The following is a 21809-nucleotide window of genomic DNA, read 5'->3' on the forward strand; positions in this document are numbered from 1 at the left end:
AAAAGGCTCGTGGGTCGAGATAAGGGCAATATCTCACATTTGAGCTGGATTTACAGCCATGCTATTCCATTCATCATGTAGGAATTACTCCTGGTTTGTATCAGTCAAACTGGTTAGAAATTTAGGCGCTCAGCATGTAATAATGACAGAGGAGCAACAGAACTTCTCTGACATCAGCTGTGATGTCCATGCTATATGATGACTATTGCTATAAGGTGAGTATAAACAAAAATGCAGATAATAATAAGTAGAGGGGAATGCATTAAGGCATTTCCCAGTTGTGTTGCTAAAAACAACATTTTGTAGGACGGATAATTGTTAGCATGACTGAGAAAGAAAAGATAACAGGTTCAGGGATTTTGCTCTGCTGTCTCACAGCGACTTGTTTGACGGTGGTCTCTCCCTCCAAGAAACTCAAGTGAGCTCCATCCCTTCTTCCAAAGCATGAATTCAGCAACATAGACATGAACACAGATATGGGCATCGGCAGGGACATGGGCATGGACATGGACGTGGACATGGGCTTGGACATATACCACAGAAATAGCAAAACCATGTGCTGGTTTTGGCTGGGATAGAGTTAATTTTCTTTATAGTAGCTAGTATGAGGCTTTGTTTTGGATTTGTGCTGAAATCAGTGTTGATAATACAGGGATGTTACCATTATTGCTGAACAGTGCTTACACAGAGTCGAGACCGTTTCTGCTTCTCACCCCACCCCACCAGCGAGTAGGCTGGGAGTGCACAAGGAGTTGGGAGGGGACACAGCAGGGACAGCTGACCCCAACTGACCAAAAGGATATCCCATACTGTATGATGTCATGCTCAGCATATAAAACTGGGGGAAGAGGAAGGAAGGAGGGGATGTTTGGAGTGACGGCATTTGTCTTCCCAAGTCACCATTACGTGTGATGGAGCCCTGCTTTCTTGGAGATGGCTGAACACCTGCCTGCCGATGGGAAGTAGTGAATTAATTCCTTATTTTCCTTCATCCTTGCATCTTTTGAATGACCTTTGAAAGATCTTGAGGATGCTCCACAATCTTTAGTCTTCACTGTTTCCAAGACCTTTTATAGGCTGTAACTTTAACACAGAGATGAGGCCTACAGAGAGCATAACTATGAAACAAAAGCAAAAGATGCAACAGTGAAAAAGCTACTAAGCCCATTTGTGATCAACAGTATTCTTTGAAAAATTATTCATTATTTTAAATTTCAAATTCAACCATACGGCCCAATAAGCCAGGGAAATTGCAGCTAAAGATGCTTCTTCTGTAACCAATACTTCAAATTAGCCCCTTTCAAGGTTTGTCTCTTCTAGAAAATTAGGTCAGGATAGAACATGTACTGGGGAAATGGTGTCAGTTAGCTGCAAATCTGGCTTTAGTAGGGTTTTCCCTGTGGTGTTTACCCAAGACCTGCCACAATATTAAGTGACAGTCTATGTTCATGTGAGTGACAAAATTATGTTAGCATCTTCTTAGTAAATGTAACTCCTAGAGTTCATGTCCTAACCTGATCTAATTTTTGTAATAGAGGGGACTTTGGCTTTAGATTGTTATGTGAAGTGATATTAAGGGTGCCATCACATTATTTTAATTTGCATTCTAGCAGAAAATTTTAGTTTTGATTTCAGCAACATATTTCAGGAATATCAGACAGTATTCAACTGGGACAGTCATGACTCTAATCTGTGAAAAAAAAAAGACATTGATAGTGTAAAATTTGGAGAATCCCCAATTTGTCTACTATGCTATTAGAAGAATTAGGGAAGTCATTATTCAAAATTATTTGAGAGAAACAAAAGTATGCACTATATACTGAACCTAGAAACAATGTTTTCGATAGTTTTTAGATAATTTAGGTAGTTCCAGGAGCTAATTGCTCATGGATTTAAGTACAATTATTCACTGTGCACAAATTAATTGCACTGTGATAGCAGAACACAATGGTCAGAAGCTGAAAGTAAAAAAGTTAAATGAAAAGTAAGGCAAAAATATTTATCACTGATTAATCAATGAAACAGCTTCTCGAGGGATGAGATGGGTTCTCTGTCACTGGAAATAATGCAAACATGACTCTCTATCTTTCTAAAATATATTCTATCATTGTACTAGAAATTATGGGTCAGTGTAGAAATTAATGGTTCAGTTTGTGGGACCTGTGCTACAGAGGAGGTCAGATCTGGTGACCACAATAGATCTGTCAAGGCTTAAAACGTATGCATCCATTGACATTGATTTTTAGACATAATATAAAATGAAGCTACTTAGACATTGTTCTGTTTGAAATGATAGACTTTTAAAGGAAGCTGATAGCACAAAATAGGTAACACTTTAGCAACATCAGTTTGCATTTGGAAACAATTGTGTTTTACTGGTCTTTCTGCTTAATTTGCTATATAACATAGTGAAACAAAATGCCTTTCTCCTTGTTCCCTATCTAAAATAACAAAACTCTAACTACTTTTAATTCCTTGAGCTTAAAAAGAATAACTGAACAGAAAATTGTTTAACCTCTATTTTTTTCCTTTTCCAATACACGCACATTCAGGAGTATTTTTGTGTGTATGCATTTTAAATGAATTTGGTTTAGTCTGAGTTATGTTTTAGATTACATAGACTAGAAAACCTTTATTACAAAGTCAAATCTTTTCCTGTTTCTATCAATTGGAATATTGTTGCTTTTGTAATTGAGTGGCAAGTTTATTAGAGGACAGGTATAAATATCATAAACCAATAATCAGACTCTTATTTTTACAGACTTCATGAATTCAGAATTGTGATGGCTGATGAACATGACGGTAATAAATTTTGCAACATAGGGAAGAACATTTGTAATATATTAATTCATGGATGCCTGGCAAGGCATCAGGACAGTCTGGCATGGTAGAAGTGCTTGTGTGAGTTCTGCATGGTGCATTTGTGTGTTTTGTTTGTGTTTGTGTGTGCATGAGTGTGTCAATGTTTGCGCCTATGTGCATACATGTTGGATTTAAAAATCTGTAAAATGCAAGTAACTAAAATAGCAATCTACGCATGCAGTTATCTCATGTAGACTTCAATTTTTTTTAACTTTGTAAAATGTTTTCCATATTAAGTACAGCTCAGTGCTGTAACTTCTACAATTTGCTGTTATAGTATTTCTTTAGCACAAATATGTCTTTCCTCCCCAGCATGTGATAATCAAAGAATCCTGTTTTATTACAAAAAAGAAAATTGCTTTTCAAGTATGTACTGCTTGTCCACCTCTGTTCCCCCGTCTTAACCACCCGCCTAAAATGTAGCTTTCCAGAGTATCATGTAGCAGTACCTGCTGGGAGGGATGAGCAATTATATGTTACCCAAACATCTCTCTCTGCCACTTCTAATTCCTGACTCAGAGTGATGTGCTGCTACCAAACCAGGTCTTACTGCTCCAGCAAACCTAGTTTGTTTGGCCAAAGAAAGCAATTCCCAAGTCCACAGAAGTTAAGTCCAAATTGTGCCATATTTGTGTTTTCACTCTGAGACAAAAGGAAACTGATACTAGTAGTGTATGCCCATAAGAGTCATTCTCAAGAGTAAATATTCTCTTAGATTTGAAATAAGATTTCAAAGTGTAGTTGAGCTAAATAACCTGGTCAGCAGATGAAATCTTATCTATAAGCTACCTATATGCTATCTATATACGATATACTATATACTATGTACTATACACTACACACTATACACTTTTTTTTTTTTTTATGTAGAAAATGGAGTCATCAGAAGTTATTTCTTCAAGATAATTTGAAAGGCCCATGACAGATGGGACTTCAAATTGGCACAAATACTCTCAGTTCAATGTCTGCTAGGTAACTCTGCCCTTTGGAAATTTTTAGGATTATTTTGACAGAAAGCTTTCAAAAATATTGTCGGCTTAAAATGGCTATTAAAACCCTCAATTCCCTCTTGCCTTGCATGATGTTCTGTCTGGGATTGGGAAGGTGAAACCTATCAAATTAAATGACACATTTTCTCCTTAGCTGTTGCAGGAAGCTCATAAACAGAGCTGACCAGAAAGCAGGATACCATTTCAATCAGGGACCTGGCATTCTCATAGCCTAAATAAATGTCCTGAGCAAAGTCTGTCTCTTTCTCTTGCTAAGTTCAGGACTTCATAACACTTCTGAATGAATATACTTCAAAACAGGAATGTCAATGGAAGTTGATTTATTTTTTTTTCTTCAGGAAGAGTTTTAATCTTTTTTTTTTCTTTTCCTTTATTTTACTCAATGAATATCCACTCAGCCACAAAAGGCCACATTTTCAGAAAAAGCTCGGCACCAACAAGTGGGCATCAACTGTCAAAAGAACTTGTCCCAGTGAGGGACCAAAATTAGTAACCACATTTTCAGAAGAGATCAGCACATTTTAAAGTCTCTTGAAGCTCTGTGACAATGAGCGCTGAGCTGTTGGGTACTGAGCTCTTCTGAAAATCTGACACTCCTCTAGGGGATTAAATTGGAACTGAGTCTTTTTTGAAAGTTTGGACTCAATTGTGATGTTCTGAGTTCATTTTTAAAATAGAGATCTGTACGTGCATCTTTGAGAGGGATGAGTTATGAAGGATGTCTGCACTAGACTGTGAATCACATGAAATTTTGTATGGAAGGCTTTCTTGTTAGAGAACATTATTAATAAAAGCTGCACACTGAGGTGTAGTGAGAGGAGGATGATTTAGGACGGCAGAAAGCCCCAACCTTCTTTTCTTTTCCTTTCCTTTGAGAATGTGCACTGACATGACATTTCTCTTTCCTTTATTATGGGAAGATTGGTTAGTAGTATTCCCCCTGTTTCAGGTCAGTGATTGACATGAAATCTGTGTGTTGAAAAATACCTGCCTGCTGCAGATCACTTTTACCAAACTGAGCAGAAGTTTTGAAGAATAGGAATTTTTACTAACTTTGATCTAGCTGAATTATTTTGTAAATGCCCCCAAGGTTGAAAAACAACAGTGCAAATCTTGCCATTGAAAAATTCCAGTTCCTAAGAAATCTTTCTCAGTATTGTGCTGAAAATATGTTCCAACCTGAGCTGGTAAGTTGTAACCTGACAAAGCAATGTGAACCAGCTTCTTGGAGCCATAAAATATTAGCTATGCCACAATGAATGCAGCACTGCATTTCACGTGGTTTTATTTTTTTGTTCCTTACACATCTTTTGTATTACCACTGTTGATTTCTTGATTGCACTGTAGAATTTAATAGTCTCAGTTCCAGGCACAATTTGGTTTGTGCTGATGTGCCAGCCTTATTTTAATGGGGCTAAAACCATGCAATTGGTCAGGTGCAAAACAGCTTAAGGGGAAATTTCAGCTATGGAGATTTCCATGACAGACTGTCATTTATGGGGGGATTTGCACAGCCAGGTATTTCTATTTAATTTTTTTAAAGATTGCAATGCATAGAATTGTGAAATATGGCCAGAGTAACTGATACTGTTCTCTCTCATCAACATGAATAGATCCTTCTTGGCCACTCTAACAGGGGATGAATGAATGGGTGTGAGCTGTTTAATTACATCTGTAGCACTTATTTCCTTTAGCCACATTTTACTAACTTCTTCAGATACTGCACAGCTGCATCTTGGAGTGAATTCATCATGATGTCATTATCAACCAGCTTTATTCTATTTATACATAATCTATTGAGCACAAGTCATTATGACAGTTTCTATGGAAAAGATCTTCTTAGTTTCATTTAAAGAAAGGAGTAAAAAAGTAAGAAATATCTCTAATTTCCCATTGACATTTGTAGGCATGGAGGGTGTGCAGCACATTCAGAGGTGTATGCTCCAGGCAAAATTTTCAAAATTACTCATCTCAAAACAGCTAGACAAAACGACTGCTGAAGGAACCCTGTATTGTGGCATTGGAAAAAGCAAACTTTAAAGAGCTGGGAGGTTTGCAGCTGAAGATTCCTGAGTGCCTCACCATGTCTGAAAATCTGGATGTCAGTCCAACTGGAGAGTCAGTCTGCAGCTGGTGTTGCACTACAGGGACCTTCTGAGCTCATGCTCTGGAAAGGGGTGAGGTTTCACACAGATCTGATGAAACATCATCTGGTTTCACTGCAGATTCAAAGAGTGACAGGTTTAATGAGGGAGGGGACACAACAATCTCTCCTTTAGCACCCTCTGTCAGCACTTGCTCTTCGGGCAAGAAATGTGGATGCATTATCTCTTTTTAGCCAGGAGGTATTGCTGAAGTATAGGAGAGCTTGTCAGCTTGTGGTGCTGCAACCTCCTATTCATGTTTAATTCTTTGTAGAAAATATTGAGTAGAAGGGAATCTGAAAACAACACTGGAAAAGCGCAGTTTTGTGTATCATTGCATGAGTATCCCATCTTAAAACGATGTGCTGAAAAACAGTGCTTTTCATAATAATCCACATGTTTAATAAGAATTTATTTTAAAATGTTCCTGGCTTTCCAGTGTAATAGTGTATCTGAACCTTGCAGCCCCAGTTTAAACCATATATTCTTTCTAATGGAGAATAATTCTCTTTCATTCAATGTAGAAGACACTGCTGACTACTGATAAGTAAAAACAATTGTAATCGTCATCTCTTTTTCATTGCTGCTTTCTACTATTGGTAAAAAAGCTTAAGTAGGGAAAACCATACTCCAATCAAATTATCAAGAGTATCAGATCAACTTCTGAGTTTCACACCAAGAATTCAGCTGGGCAAAAAAAAACAGCATTAAATTTCCTGCAATGCTGAAGCCATATAAAAGCAGGATGGAAGACTATTTTCAGCCTCTCAAACCGGGACCTACTATTGCAAAGCATCTGGCGCTCTGTTCTTATTTCTTTTACAGTGTTATAAATTTGAAGCAGCCTCACTGCATCCAGTGGCGTCCCTCCAGAATTAGAGTGAAGAAGCAACAGAGAGCCTGCTCTCAATAACACTTTTTTACCAGTATTTTGAAGGCTACATTAGTTACTCATTCTTTGTAATTTCTCCCAAGGCTAACCTAGCAAATCTATGACACTTGTTTAAGTTAAAGCCTTGGAGGTGGATTCAGACCGCCCAGCAAAATCAGAGGAGATGAATGGTATGGATTAGGGGAAACACTAAGAATTCAGTGGTGGATATTTGACTTGCTGTACTACTTTAGATGTCAAAGATTATAAACTAATCTTAAATGACTGCATTTGGTCAATGTGGCACCTTCTGCTGGGGGATTTTCTGATTGCCAAAAATGTTTTTGTAAAAAAACCTCCTTGTTCTGCTTGACAAGTGTCCTATGAAATAGCGTCTGCTGATTTAGTTTGATGTGCTCTAAGCAATCTTAGCATAAGTTCCCAAAATATCCCCTGGAGAATGTTGCTGGACTATGGAAGTCTTCTTCAAGCAGCATTTTAAAAAACTTAATAGTATGGTATGTACAGTTAGGTTTAAATGTTTTTACATGTTAAATCAGTTGATGCAGAAAAGAATGGTAATTTGACAGATATTTTTGTGCCAAAAGTTGTTGAAAGAAGCATGTTTTCCCATCTCTTAAGGACCATTTTCTGCCAGGGCTCTGTATATATAACAACCACATGTACTCCAGCTCTTACTAAAGAATTGGAGAATACCTTTTGGAGAAAGACAAATTTTCATTAAAAATGTAAAAAACCCAATGATCTGAAGTTTAAAAGTTGAGATCTTGCAGTAGGACTTCACTCACGTGAATTCAGTGTAAATGTTTGTGACAGCCGTAGGGACAGCAAGAACGGCTCTAATAGCAATAACATCAGGTCCTCAAACACTGAAGATTACAAGTATAAATGGATAGAATATTTAATAAAATTTTAAAGAAACTGAGTCCTATTTTGAAGATGTCTGAGCTGCCTCTACCTCTGCTCCTGCAAGCCATGGTCTCATCCTTGCATCAGCTATGTGTTGGTCACCTTCACTGGGAATACTGTCCCAGGCTTTGGACAGGTAGTACCTTGGGGAATGGCAGAATATTTTTCTGTTATTCCTTGATCACAAAACAAAATGGACAATTTACTGAACTCTGGAAGGACTCTGAGAAAGCAGGTTGTCCTTCTGCATCCATTTTGTATTAAGAAGCAGGACAGATGTAGCTCCATCCTGTTGCAGCCCACCTGGTCACATCAGACATGGAGACCCTTTCCCTCAGGGGAAGGAGTGGAAGGAAGTCCTCAGTGTCAGTTCCTGGAGGTGGATGTCTTTCCTGGGTCAGGATATCCAATACCTTGAAGCTTCTGTGTATCTGCCAGAGGTTCACTTTTCACCTCATAATGTGCAATAACTTGGTAGAGGGGAGGCATTCACGGTAAGTCCACCAGCAATGGAAGAAGCATCTGCACAAAAGCCCGTTTCTGGTCCCCCCTTTGCTCTGCAGGGTTCTGATTGCATTCATTTTTACAAAGTCACATTATTTGCACATCCTTTTTCTTTCCTACCTGCCTACTTTTGCCAGGAAACATGACAAAAATTGGTAAGTTCCAAGTATTTTTGAGATCCAGCATTCTTACAGAGTTCCGGAACATCTCCTCCTTATGATGTGGGGCCAATTACACTTACAGTGGTGCTCAGCTTAATCCGTGAACCAGTTAGGCTCCATCCAGACCACTGGGCTTCAGAGCTTGCCCCATCCCAAGGCCGATCAGCCCGGGTCTGTGTTTTGCAGCCTGAAGGTATGTTGTAAAATATACTTGCTCAAGTGGTGATGTCTTTTGGAAAAGACTTGGGGTGGGGTTTTGGAGGCTGCGTACTATAGTATTGCAAACACCTAGCATGGTCTCTTCTGTGTTATTTCTGTACTTTTGGGGAACTTCACAATTTTAAAAGCACTCTATATAGGCATCCTATTGACAATTTACAAATCTCTGTATGAAATTCTATCCCCTTCAAACTCCCATCAGAGTTGCTCAGAGCAGAATCACCACCTCCACATCTCCCTTTGCAGATGTGATGGGCCCTGTATATGCCAGGTCATTTTCTTATGATTCTTGTCCCACACAAACCTGTTTTTTCTTGTACCTGTATTTCACACCACTGTGACATCAACATAGCTGGATGTGTCGCATCACATAGGTGAAACTCAACGAGTGGCACCTCTCATCTTGTAAAAAATAAAGGTGTGACTATGCTGCACTTTTCAACTAGTGAGGGATTATAGATTTTCTAAAAGAAATGGACTGCACATAAATAAAATATGTAAGAATAACATAAGCTCTGTGCTGGATTTTTTGGTATACATTTTTCTTTATAGCATTATAATATATTTTAAGAAATTTCTCCTTAGTTATGTTATTCAATTCAATGAATTCAGCATTCCTCCGCTACCCCAATAAAAAAAGTCTTTGTTAGAAGATTTTAACTGTTTTTTATAGTTAAGGAAGACTAGTCAGTGTAAAATAAAACTCTTGATAATACCACTAGATATGACATAAGCTTCTGTAGGAATAACTATGTGACGTTATTGCTATGGTGACCACAGTGGAAAAGGTGTTAAATGTGAGAATATTAAAAAAAATACGAGGAGCTCTTCTGGATTTGGCTTTGTCATAATTTCTGTACAGAAACAATATTCACCTTTCAGCAGCTCTGTTGGCACACATTACTCCATCAGCCAAGTCATCAATATACCCATCAGAAACCTGATGACAGGACAGAGAATATTCCTGTTGCATTTGCAGCCTGTTTTGTGATGGGAGGCAGTGCCAGTGTGCTTGCAATTCAAAGTGCTCTTGGGAAATTATAAACGTGATCTTACACTCTTCACAGGGAGATGTACCAGGCATTGCATGTCAGCGTAATTAATTAGCTACAACAAAATGCAATGGGGAATAACTGGAGAAAAGCTTTAGAGGCCAGCTATGTTTCACGTGCTGAACATGTTTTGATGGTCCCATGCCACAATGAAAATAGTGGTGGCAGGTATAATCAGAAATGCAACCTTAATGCTTTGAAGTTGTTTTTCTGCTCATTGCTAAGATCTCAGCTGGAGTAGCGTAGCCATTCTTAGCCACTATACATCAAGAAAAATATAGACCAGTTGCAGAGAGTTTCAAGGAAACAATGAAAATGAGCAGAAGTCTACAATACCATGTCCCATGTGGAAAGGATTAAACAAAGTGGGATTATCTGCGTAGGAAGGCTGAAGCAGGATATAGCAGTTTTCAGGTTTGTGAGAGCAGAGTGGCAGGGAACAACCTCTCGATGTCTATGGGAGGAAGAGTATGAAACAGTAATCTTAAACTGCAGTGAATAACTGCAATAAGTTGGACATTAAGAAAAAATTTCTAGTAGTACTAAAGCACTGGGACAGCTCGCATGAGGAGGCTGTGAATTTAGCATCACTGGAGATACAAACAAATTGGACAAGTACCTTCCAGGAATGACCTGCATGGTTGTGATGCTGAGCAGGGGAATAGGTCGGTGACATCTTTTGGTCATTACTGGCCTATGCTTGAGCTGGTTGTGGTTGCCCACTTGTGCTCTTGCTGGCCTGGGATGGCTGAGAAAAGGCAGGGCTGACATCATAGCGTATTGAGATACCATGTTGGCAACGGGTCCACTGGATGTAGCTTTGTTGGTACAAGTCTGGATTCTGGGTTGAGATCAGCCTTCTGTCACAAGAATTGAACTACTCATCAGCTGAACTACATCAACTCCTCCTTGTCTAAGATACAGTCTGATATGCAATATTTGACTTTGTTAGGGTCATGCCTGTTTCTCATCTTCCTCAGACTATCCAGTAGATGATAGACAATCAATCCTGAATTCCCAGCTCTTCCATGCAGCAACTCTAGTCCTGGTAAAAATAACAGAAACAAACAAGGCTATTTATGAAAACTTTGCAGTCATTATATCACTCATGTCCAACCTCAGAACTCTTTCACTGCTGTACACCTTTTGCATGTTCAAGCTTGTCTTCTTTTCTTGTTTTGATCAAAAAAATCAAGATCTCCAATCTATGTTTCTTCCTGTTTATTTGTAATAAACAGATAAATAGATAAAAATAAGAGAACCATTAAGAAAAAGATTTTCTAGATCTTATTTCTGTTCTTTTACCAGTTTGCATTAGCATAACTGTTTATTTATAGGAAGTCACTCTTGATTTACCTTTGTGTGTGTAAGAAATGAAAATCAAGCATTTGTATCACTAATTAGGCTACATTTGTATAGTGGGAGAAAGATTACTTTTGCCGACAGGATAAATTTAGACAGATATTAGATGAGTGTCTCTATGCGTCATTATTAACAATATAATTGTAGCAATAATTTAACATGAATCTCATTTATCTTCTCCCTGCTTTCTGTGCCATTTCAGCCCGTCGAACGGACAACGCTTTGTGCCGCTACTTGCTGCTTTTCAAGCTGTTATGTTTGTCTTGCATTTCCTCAGCTACACTTTAATGTCACTCGTGCCCATTTCTCCTTGCTTTTCATTGAAAGGTGCCACGTGTTGCAACAAACATTTGAGTGTGTCCACCCATGTTCCCTCATATTACTTCAATGCATATTATCTACTCCATCAGGGACATATACCCTGAAACACAAACCCAAAACACAGAGGCTGAGACCGTTCAAGGCATTTTTTTTTGAGGAATTCAATACATGATATTCCTCAGATTGCTTGGAAAAAACTTCACAGTTGTCTGTTTTTAGCTCCTTTGGTGGTGCAGCAAGTGGCACAGAGTGCCTGATCTGTGCTGTGCCATAGCAAAATGTGCCAAGCCCTGTGGTCTCAAATGCCCAATCAGTTTTGCAGGTAATAAGTGAGTTAAAATACTTTGTGGAAATATTTTTTTACAGTACTTGCCAGCAAAATGGGCTGAGTGATGCTGGCACATCTGTGAGATTAATGGTGTTATGCTTCAGTGCTGATGCATGATAAAATCCTGTCAGCTCAGTCACAGAGTAGGCGAACCAAAAATTAGATGAACATAACTACAGGATCACTAAACACAGGCAATGTTACTGTACCCAAAGGGTGCTCAGTGGTAACTAAAATCATGGCCTGCAGGTAATTTGCACAGGGAGACACTTGAAATTACACATTGGGACCACAATCTCTGCAACTAATTTAATTATCCCTGGGACCACTGTCGTCTAGCCCAGAATAAAATATTAGGGTTGGCTTTGAAATGTGAATAATGCTGATTTGTCACAGCTCAGACTCAGAGCAAGTCAGTGCTGTCGTCTGCAGTGCTGGTGCATGTTGTCCCCCATTTCTGCTGGCTCTGATCCTGAGAACCATGGCACAGCCGGCAGCCTTCATCTCTTCCCTGTGTGCTGCAGGGGATGGCACTGCTCTTTTCCTCAGGGTGATGCTGGGGACAGGCAGGAGCAGAGCAGAGGCAGACTTTCCCTTCCTTTCCCCTGGCAAGGGATCACAGTGGGAGACACAGCTGGAGAGCCCCTGGGCTCACGGTGTTGGCTCAGCATCGACTCTTGCACAGCAGGGTCAAGACAGGCATGTTTGTGTGTATGGCCCCGTTGTGAAGAGTATATTGGAGCTTTAAAATAATGTGTCTTATCCATCACTGTAACAGCTGGCAGTACCAGAGTACTCTCAGGTCTTTAGAAGCAAGGTGAGTTGTGGTTTTGCCTGCAAAGGCTTTTTCTTCTAATAGGTGACATCTAAAAAGCAGATGGATTCTGAGAAAGAAAGTCTGTGCTGGTATGACAACTTGCTGAGGCTGGTAATCGATATGCACTGGAGGCAGAACTTCCACGTGGAAAAGATTTTGGAGGAAAAATTTCTATGTGGAGGTACACTGGTACAGTTTATTTATAGAAATGGTTAGTTGTGCCTTAAACTAAAAAAAAAACAAAAAACAAACAAAAAAACCCAAAAAAACCCAAACAAACAAACAAAAACTTGATAGAAAATATTGCCAAGGAACTTGAATGTTTTATGCCACAAACAGTTAATTGCAAGCTGCTGCTGAAGTACATAGGATTATCATAATAATATTAGCAACACTGGTTTATATTCCACCTTTCATCATTATAGAATAATATTGTCCTTGGGGGATGCAGGTGAATAGCCCTATTTATTATCTTTTAAAATGGGTTAAAATAGTTCAAGGTAATTATCCTTGCAATTTTATTTGCCCCTCTTTTAACACTTCTATTTCAACACCACTTTTATTTTTTTCTTTTCCCCCAGCAAAGTCTGGCTGTTTACTGGACTTTTCAATTGTAAATCGTAAAGTACATCAGAGGAAGAGGAGATAGAAGGATTAATACTGCCCTCTGATGCAAGAGCTGTCATGTTAAAAAAGAATAAATAACTGCTTGGCAGTAATTATTCAGCTCTTCAGAGTGTAAAAAGTGGTAAAATATAAGATGCAGGTGTCAAGTCCTGGCACTGAGCTGGTTAAACTCAGAGCCAGACTGTCAAATGTGTTTAGGTGCATACAAGCTGCAGACGTGGGTGTCTATGGGGTTTTCAGAAGTGCTGGAACAAGTTAGCTGGTAAACTGCCACCAAGGTCAATAGACATCAAAGCTAAACTGTGTGCATGAGTGTTAAGTGGCTGTAGTATCAGGTATCTAATCTTAAAGAGTAATAAAGAATCTTCGTGAGCCCATCAGTCCCAGAGGATCCTTTGGCTCTTACCCTAACATCCCTGAATCAAACAGATATATGTACCTATAGGAGTGTGTCTATGTTGCTTTTTCAGCCAAGGTAACTATCTGCACTAGATGCACGGGAAGAGGACCCCAACCAACAAGTACAACATGAACCTACCCTGGTCTGTTTTGGTAAGCCAGGAGGATTTCCTTCCAGCCTTGGCCTCCTCCAGTGTCTCCCAATCTGGAAACCCCAGATGCCTTCAAATAACTTTGTTACACCTCTTTTCTTAAAAGACTGAAAAAGTTATGGAACCTGTTGTTTTACTTTTCATAACAAAATGAGAATCACTTACAGCCTGGGGATCCCCAATTGTTTTAAGTGGCACCCAGTACAAGGTCTCCCCGTCCTTCCACCCACCTCATTGCTGAAAGAGGGAACATAAATTCTGCTGGGAGATCCTTGCAAGTGTAAGGACTGGTATGGGAGAAAATGCAAAATAATTTGTTTGAGTGGTACACATGGAAGTGCCTTCATGGACTGAGAGTGACATCCAGCTTCACAAGTCTGTGCAGGGCTTTGAAAGCTGGAAGCAAAAATAATATTTGAAAAGGGGAGCTAAAAAAGGAAGCTGTAGAAAAGAATGATGTGGTCAAAACAGTAGAGCAGAAGATGAGGTTTGCAGCAACATTTTACTGTCTCCATAAATCTGAGGATGCTGAGCAATGTGACCCATGTGAAATGGGAGCAGGAAACTAGTTCTGCTATGAAGGGCTTGAAAGCCTTCCAAAAAGTCAAGGTGTTTGAAACAGGTTATTGAGTTTCTGCTCTCACCCCAGCCACAACACAGAAGTAATATAAAAATGTAGAGGTGGCTTATTCTCTGGTCTGAATCAGATCCAAGGGATAAAAGAACATTTTCAGGATTTAAGTCCCCGATCACTGGCCAGCTAATAGAAATGAATAACTAGTAGAAAACTATTTCACAAATATTTGTTTGACTTTGAAAATCAACCTTGATTTAGTTCAGTTCTGTGTTCTTTCATCGTCTCATAACATTTGAACACTCAAGCTTCACTAGTGGGGATATGCAGAAAGAGCAGAGTTCAAGCTCAGATATTTAGCTGTTCAATTTAAATTTTGCTTTTGGCCATTCTAAATTCACAGCTTCCTTATAGCACATGAGCTGCATTATATTGTTCAGTTTTTTGTTTAGTTCATGCAATAAAATTGAGCAAATTGCTGAAGCTACAAGAAAGTAACCAAATCAGTGCTGGTGCTGTCTAGTTTTATAATGTGGAAAACGAGGAGCAGAAAAGACCTACCACTTGGAGTATGTAAAAAGAGCTTAACTGATATATTGCTTAGCTACTTCAGTAATGTTTGAAATTCATACCAGGCACAACATCCTCCTTATGCTTCATGTTATACAAGAAGGTAAGAAGAGCTTGCAGACCAAAAAGTTGCACAACACAAATTATTTCGTAGTGATTCTGGAAAACGCAAGTAGTGTTAGTAGTATGCAAATGTAGAGTGAGGACTTTGTGTAGGATGGCATGTGTAACAGGTAACAGAGCAAAAGATCCTGTTCAAGTAAAAGTAAGGAGCTAGGGCAAGGTCAGAAATTGTGACAGGTGGTTAAGTTATTAAAATATGTAGAAAGATAAAGGGTAAGGAGAGGCAGGTTTGACAGCTGACACAATAAAATCCAGAGGTTTGTTTCCAGCACTGGCAATTCATCTCAGCAGCTTCTTGCCAGCTACAACCCTTGTTCCCTCTGTGAAAGGAGAAGGAGTTGATTGGCCCAATACCCGTTATAGCCTCCTGAGATGACTACAGAGGTATCTACAGAAAGCATGACCATGCATAGGTAAATGTTGTCTTTCCCTGCTCAGGTGATATCCCTGACTTGCCCTGACTTTCAGTACACTCTTTTCAGGCAGAGATTTTTTTTTTTGGGGGGGGGGGGTGTCAGCTGAGCTTTGCTCAGCACAAAACATCTGTCACTGTGGCCATCGCTGCTACCATAGTGCAACTAATAACAACAGCATGTAAAATAAATAGTCATTTAGGGCTTGATGATGGGATAGAAATGTCCTCAGCTGGGTGCCCTTGGTTTTGCTGGGCTATCCACTGCTGAATTTTGCCAAGATTGCCCCAGACACCTAGCATGTCCTGGTCTCTGTGAAGGCCTCCCTGCCATCACTCCATTTCAGCAGCCCAAGGTAATGAATTTATTTCAGTTTATTCCCATACTGGTCATGCTAGAAGGTCTCATCTGCCCATGTTTCCAGCCTCCACTCTGATCTTAAGGCTTGCCAGCACCGTGGTGATCTGTGCCCATATCACCTTAAGTGTGGAGGGAGCTTAGGCAGAGATAAGTGTGTTTTTTTGATGTTGGGAGTATATACTTATATATATATATGTGGCTGATATACTGTTTGCTCATAGCAACATTACAAACATTACACCACTTTTTAAAAAATTTTACTTTTTGGTGGGATGAGTGATAACAAAGATTCAGTGGTCTTAGGAGGGAAACTCTTCTTCATAAAGAATCCAAAAGACATATGTAAAAATCTCTTCCTCCTTATCAGGTAATATCTTAGTGTTGTCTCCTGTGAGGATGTCTGCTCCCAGGAGAAAGGTCATTAATTTTAACTGGATCATGCAGGGTGATGAGCACCTGCAGTTACCACTGAATAGATGGGGAGGTTGTGTGGACCCAATAAAATGAACCTGAATATCCAGCTGTATGGAAATGATTCTTTACCTCCCTCAGATAGGCTGAATCATAGACCCAAATCCTACAAAATCAAAGGTAATCTGTTTTTGATGTGCTTCTATGGCTGTCACTCCTCTTGAGGCACTCTGTCCCCCTGCGTAGTCAGCCAAAGGACAAAAATTAACTCCACAACCATTTTGTAGCTTTGACAGAATTAGCAGAAACTCCTGCCAGAGCTTCAGTGTCTCTTGCTGCTTGCGATCCCCTTTGGCCACGCGACTTCTCCTTTGAACCTTCTGAGTTTCTCATAGTTTAATGCAGGGACATAAAAAGAGGCTCTCTGTTTTTGCTCTTCCCAAAATTATTTTAATAAAGCCATTTTTCTCATCTCACGAGCTCTGCAGTGTCCACTCAAGCAAACCCCGATGTGAGTTATTTTATTAATTGTGTGGGTAATAGCATGGTGAAAGTGTCACAGTGAGCATAATTGCACCTTTGAGTTTTGCCCTTGCTGCAGCGCAACTTTAAATGCTGAAAATCAGAGGGAGAATGCATAGATTGGATAAAGAACAAATGGGATTAGTCATATGGGGACAGGGCTGAAGTGCGGAGTTCAGACACAGCCTGCAACAGCAATACTGCTGACCCCAGGCCATCCGGCATTTGAGTCCTGAAATCACAGGAGCGGCTGGAAAATATATATAGTCATCTGGGGTTATTTTTATTTGCCTTCTGTTTTTGCAGAGGCTCTGTGTTTGTACTCACTTCGTATCTGCAAGCTTCTCTCTGGAGTCAGGAGGGATGGAAACTTGGCTTTTCATTAGAAAAAAAATTGATGTGGAAATTCATGCACAATCGCTTGATACCAGCCACTGGCTCTTCAAGGAAATCTCCGAATAACAGGAGACTTCTGACAAACTCATAAGAGTTACAGCTGCTGCTCCAAAAACTGCAAGATTTGGCCAGAAACAAGGACTGCAGGCTGTTTCTCCTCTCATCTTTATAGTTCATTTAATCTGATCAGCTTCCAGAAACTCTGATAATTAAAAAAATCTGCTCTCATCTAACCCTCTGTCCCTAGAAAAATGAATGAAAGACCCTCTGAACACGAGAGGAGAGAAATTCCTCCATCTTCCTCTTTATTGTGGTACCCTGTCACATCAGCTCTGTGGCATTTAGACTCTTTTATGAGACTTCCTTTTTCCGTGCAAATGATCCCCAACTCCCCAGAGACTTTTGATGTTTTTCACTTATCACTGATGAGAAAGAAAAGTTGAAATGCCGAACTCCCTGAATATTGTTTTTAACACCCCCCAAAAATATCAATAGCCTTTTAAAAATATATAAAATACTAATATGCAATATAAAACCTTTATTTAATATAAAAAAAAAACTTTTATTGAAGTGTTTTGTTCCAGATGGTTATTTCTACTTCAACTTTTATATTTATATGTGCTATATTTTGATTTATACTATAATATAAACATCATATAAAGTAAAAAATGAAATGCATGGCCTTATAGGAGCAATGTGTTCCAGTAATAGTTCAGTGAAGTTTTGACAAATGCAATATTGTTTGGAAAATATTTCTCACAAATGACTGCTAATTTTCAATCACCAGCAGTTCACTTCTTTTCAGGGAAAATGGACTTTTCAAAATACAATATAAGAAAACTAATAAAAATACTCCTTTCCAAACCACCACTGAAAAGCTTAAAGATATTTTTTGCCAGATTTTTACAGCAATTAAGTCTGATTATGAGGAGCAGAAAGTCTTCATGCTTTGCCTGTGAATCTTTTTGTAATGATTAAGGTGGATATCTTGAGTGTCAGGTTTATGCAAAGGCTAGAGATGACCACCTGTCCTACTCTAGTGTTTGGTGCTGCATTAGTAGACCAGTCCTACAGTTCACAAAATGTATTTTCACTTAAGTTTGGGGAAATTTGAAAGTTGTTTGTACCTTTCAATTATAAACTGAAGGAGGATTCTATCTGATTTTCGGTTTTTGCACCTCAATGTAATTTATTTTGGTATGGGTATTTGAGTTATTCTGAAGTACTGGGTTCTGTGCCCCTACAGAGACTTTCTAGCTTTTGTTGTGAAAGTCAGAATAGTTAGCTCTCACTTGTATTAACAATTTCATCTTTTAGTGCTACCTCAGAATTGCAAAAATGGTTACACAGATTTTTAGTGAAAACATGGAGTTTCAGGAATTTAAATATAAATGATCATTAGGGTACTTATATGTCTCTTTGGAGTGTGAATATGAAGTCTCCTCTCCATGTACACAGAGGTCCTGTACAGACACAGGGAATGGAATCACTTATAGGAGAAAGACCAAATTTGAAAAAACAGCCTAGGGTCTTTCTTTTCTCTTGAAGACTCTTTTACATGTTTTGTATTGTCTCCTCCATCCTCTTTTCTTTCTTAATCTTTCCTATAGAAGATAATAACCCGATAATGTTCAAATGCACTTTGCAAACTCCCAGTGTTCAAATAGTTCCCAAATTAGACATTATAATGAATTCACTCCTTCAACTAATAATGCTGTTATTTTTACCCACTGAACTCTGACACATGGTTATTATGTTTAGCTTCATTTTTGATGGGTGCAAAGCACCCAACACACCTACAGACAGCGCTGAAACCTGTAGTGTTCACAGACTACAAAAATCTTGACAGGGCTCTGATCTCTTTGTTCAACTCTCAAATTTTTTTTTCCATTTTATGATCATGAAAGTTGCACTTATCTGTTCTTTTCACTGAAGTAATGAAAGCAGCATATTCACTGGACTTGGTCTATAACATTGGTAGCTGTGATGACTGAACACCAGAGTTTGAAACCTTCACAGCCATCCAACAGGTGTGTGGTTTCTATTAGCAATGAGAGTTTCAAACACTGGTCAAGGATAGTCTATTTAAACAACATACAGCCAAACAGCTCTTATTGCACACTGAGGAAAGCAAAGAACACCTCTGCCTACAAACACTGCCTTAGGTCTCTCAAGATGTTACTTTTTGCTCAGCCTATTGAGACACAAAAAATGCTTTTATGGTTTTCCTCCATTGTACTGTCATCAAAGGCATGTTAATTGGTAAGCATTAGTCAATTTCTGTTTTGTTAGATTTTCTTAAAAGTGTAATTGCTAGACTTTGAATATGTCACATTATGAGCCATATCTGTAGAAGTGTATTCATATTAAAACAACGAGGTATAATGCATTAACCACACCATTATCAAAGCAGCAGTTGGGTGTCCTTCTTCTGGCCAACGTGCTGCCCTCCCCAAAGGTTTCTTTAAGGGACCAAAAGCTGTATGCTTACGTCAGCCAGGGCATCCAGGGAGCCCTTTGACACCAGCAACTTTTGCGGACTCCTCCGTAGCCTGTTCATGGTGTATACGGTATCTGGGACTTGTTGACTGTGATGTTCGTCTCCTGCCAAGTCACCAGTTATAAACCTTTTTCTTGTTGTTACTAATCTGTCTGTCAAGAGAGAGGTACAACTGTTCTCAGGTCACCTCCCTTGGCAAAATGGGAACAATATCCTTGTTGTAAGAATTGTCTTTAGGAATAACCCAATAAAGAAACAAAAAAAGAAGAATATACTAAGTGTGCTGGTTTGTGAATGCTTTTTCTGAATGGCTCCATCATTCAGGGAACACCCCTTTCTGAAAAATTATTCTAAACAGATGTATCATTTTTTTCTATTACAAGCTTTACATAAGATAAACATATATTTTTTTGTCATCTTACTTCAGCTGTGAAAAAAATTTCTTTGAGAAACCAAACAAGAGGAGTATCTGAAATGCTGAGAATACTTTGGTATAGTTTTTGATATCAAATGTCTTAGTTTTGTTGTCATATGTTGACTTGATCAAAACATCAGTCCTTCCATACTGTGTGTATGGTACAAAGAGAGGGACAGTATTGGACTGTATTTCCAAAGAACATGGAGACCCAGCATTCTCAGACGAGTTTTTCTCAGGTTACAAAAAAACGCTTACTAACTGTGTTAACAAACTGTGTTATAAACCTTGGATGGGAACTGTTGTCTCTTCTCAGGAAAAGAAAAGCAAATAAACCCACATGTTCTGTAAAACCACTGTTACTCTGTTAGGAAATACATCAGTCTTGGTAGAGTGTACAGATGACAGTGCTCATATATCTGGAAAGTTTAAGCTTTCCCCTTGGAACTTGTCCATATTGCATCTCCTGCCTTCCCTCAGCTAATTTGTAAAAAAAATATTTGGAAGACTGAAGGCAGGAGGAAAAAAGACGCTTGAATCTTTTGTCCCAGTGGCATATATCCCATGCTCAGGTTTTGCTTGATTTTGAGCTCATAAGCTGAAGTTTTCAGAGAAAGAAGAGCAATGGACAGAAAGATTTTTGACCCCACAGGATTTTCATTTCTGCTAAAAGTCATGCAGGCAATTCATGAGTTCAGGCTGAAACACCTCAAAGAGTCTTTAATCATTGTTAATTCTATCATAAAGGAAAATAGGGGACAGAAACATTCTTTTGTTCTCCAAGAATGAGTATCCCAATAAGAGCAGTCCTTTGCTCTGAATTTTCCCTTATCTAAACGGACAATACAAAGCCTTGGAAACTCTTCACCAGTTGCCTAGGTCAGTCATCCTTAGCAGCCTGGAGATACAGAATACTTGCTATTCAAAGAATAAAAAAAAAAGGCAAACACTGAAATTCTTTAATTTTTATTCCTACAGCTGAATATCATATATATCACATGCACTAAAGAAGTGATATAAAACGTGTATCAGATTATTAACACTCACTGCCAGCCCTGACACCTTTCATGTACAGAATCTGGCAATTACTTTTATTTTTTAGTTCCTATGCAAAATTACATCTTCCACAGGAGACCTCAGCTCCAACCCAGGTAGCCAGTTTCCAGACCTTGCAGGACTTTGTTCACAGTACATAATCTGTACCTTCATGTTACAGAACAATGTTTCAGTGCGAGAATCAGATAAACTATTTTTCTCTCTCTCTTTTTTTTGCCCTGTACAGATTTACCAGTGACACCTTGCCTTTTATGTTGCTTGAAAGTGAGATTTTTATAGTCATATTAGATTGTGTGTCCATTCAAAGGGCCACCTGCAGGTGTGGTGATCACACACAAAAAAATTCCTCTTAGACCAGATACTTTTCAAAGCAGCTGTTAGCAGACCTCTTGGAGCAGTAGAATATCAAGAAATTGGAATCCAGAGGTGATTTTTTAAAGTAGATCCTCTACTCTTTTTTCTTTCTAGTCTGGATTTTGGTTCTAGTCCTGGCTCCAAAAGTTGTTACTGCACTGCTTTCCTGTGGAAAGAAGTGTACGTCCATCGCTATCCCACACTTTGATTTCCCATACCCTAGGTGACAGTAGAGTGTTTTGAAAAGAGAGAAGACTTTCATGTACAGACATGTTTTTTTGAAATTGTGCAGGATCTTTCTACCTGCTGTGCTAGATTTTAAAATCCCATTAGGTCATAAAAATAAATGTTTGCTC

This window comes from Nipponia nippon, unplaced genomic scaffold (genome assembly GCF_047370975.1).
Source record: "Nipponia nippon isolate SJK-2023a ecotype South Korea unplaced genomic scaffold, ASM4737097v1 scaffold_24, whole genome shotgun sequence".
Classification (NCBI taxonomy): Eukaryota; Metazoa; Chordata; class Aves; order Pelecaniformes; family Threskiornithidae; genus Nipponia; species Nipponia nippon.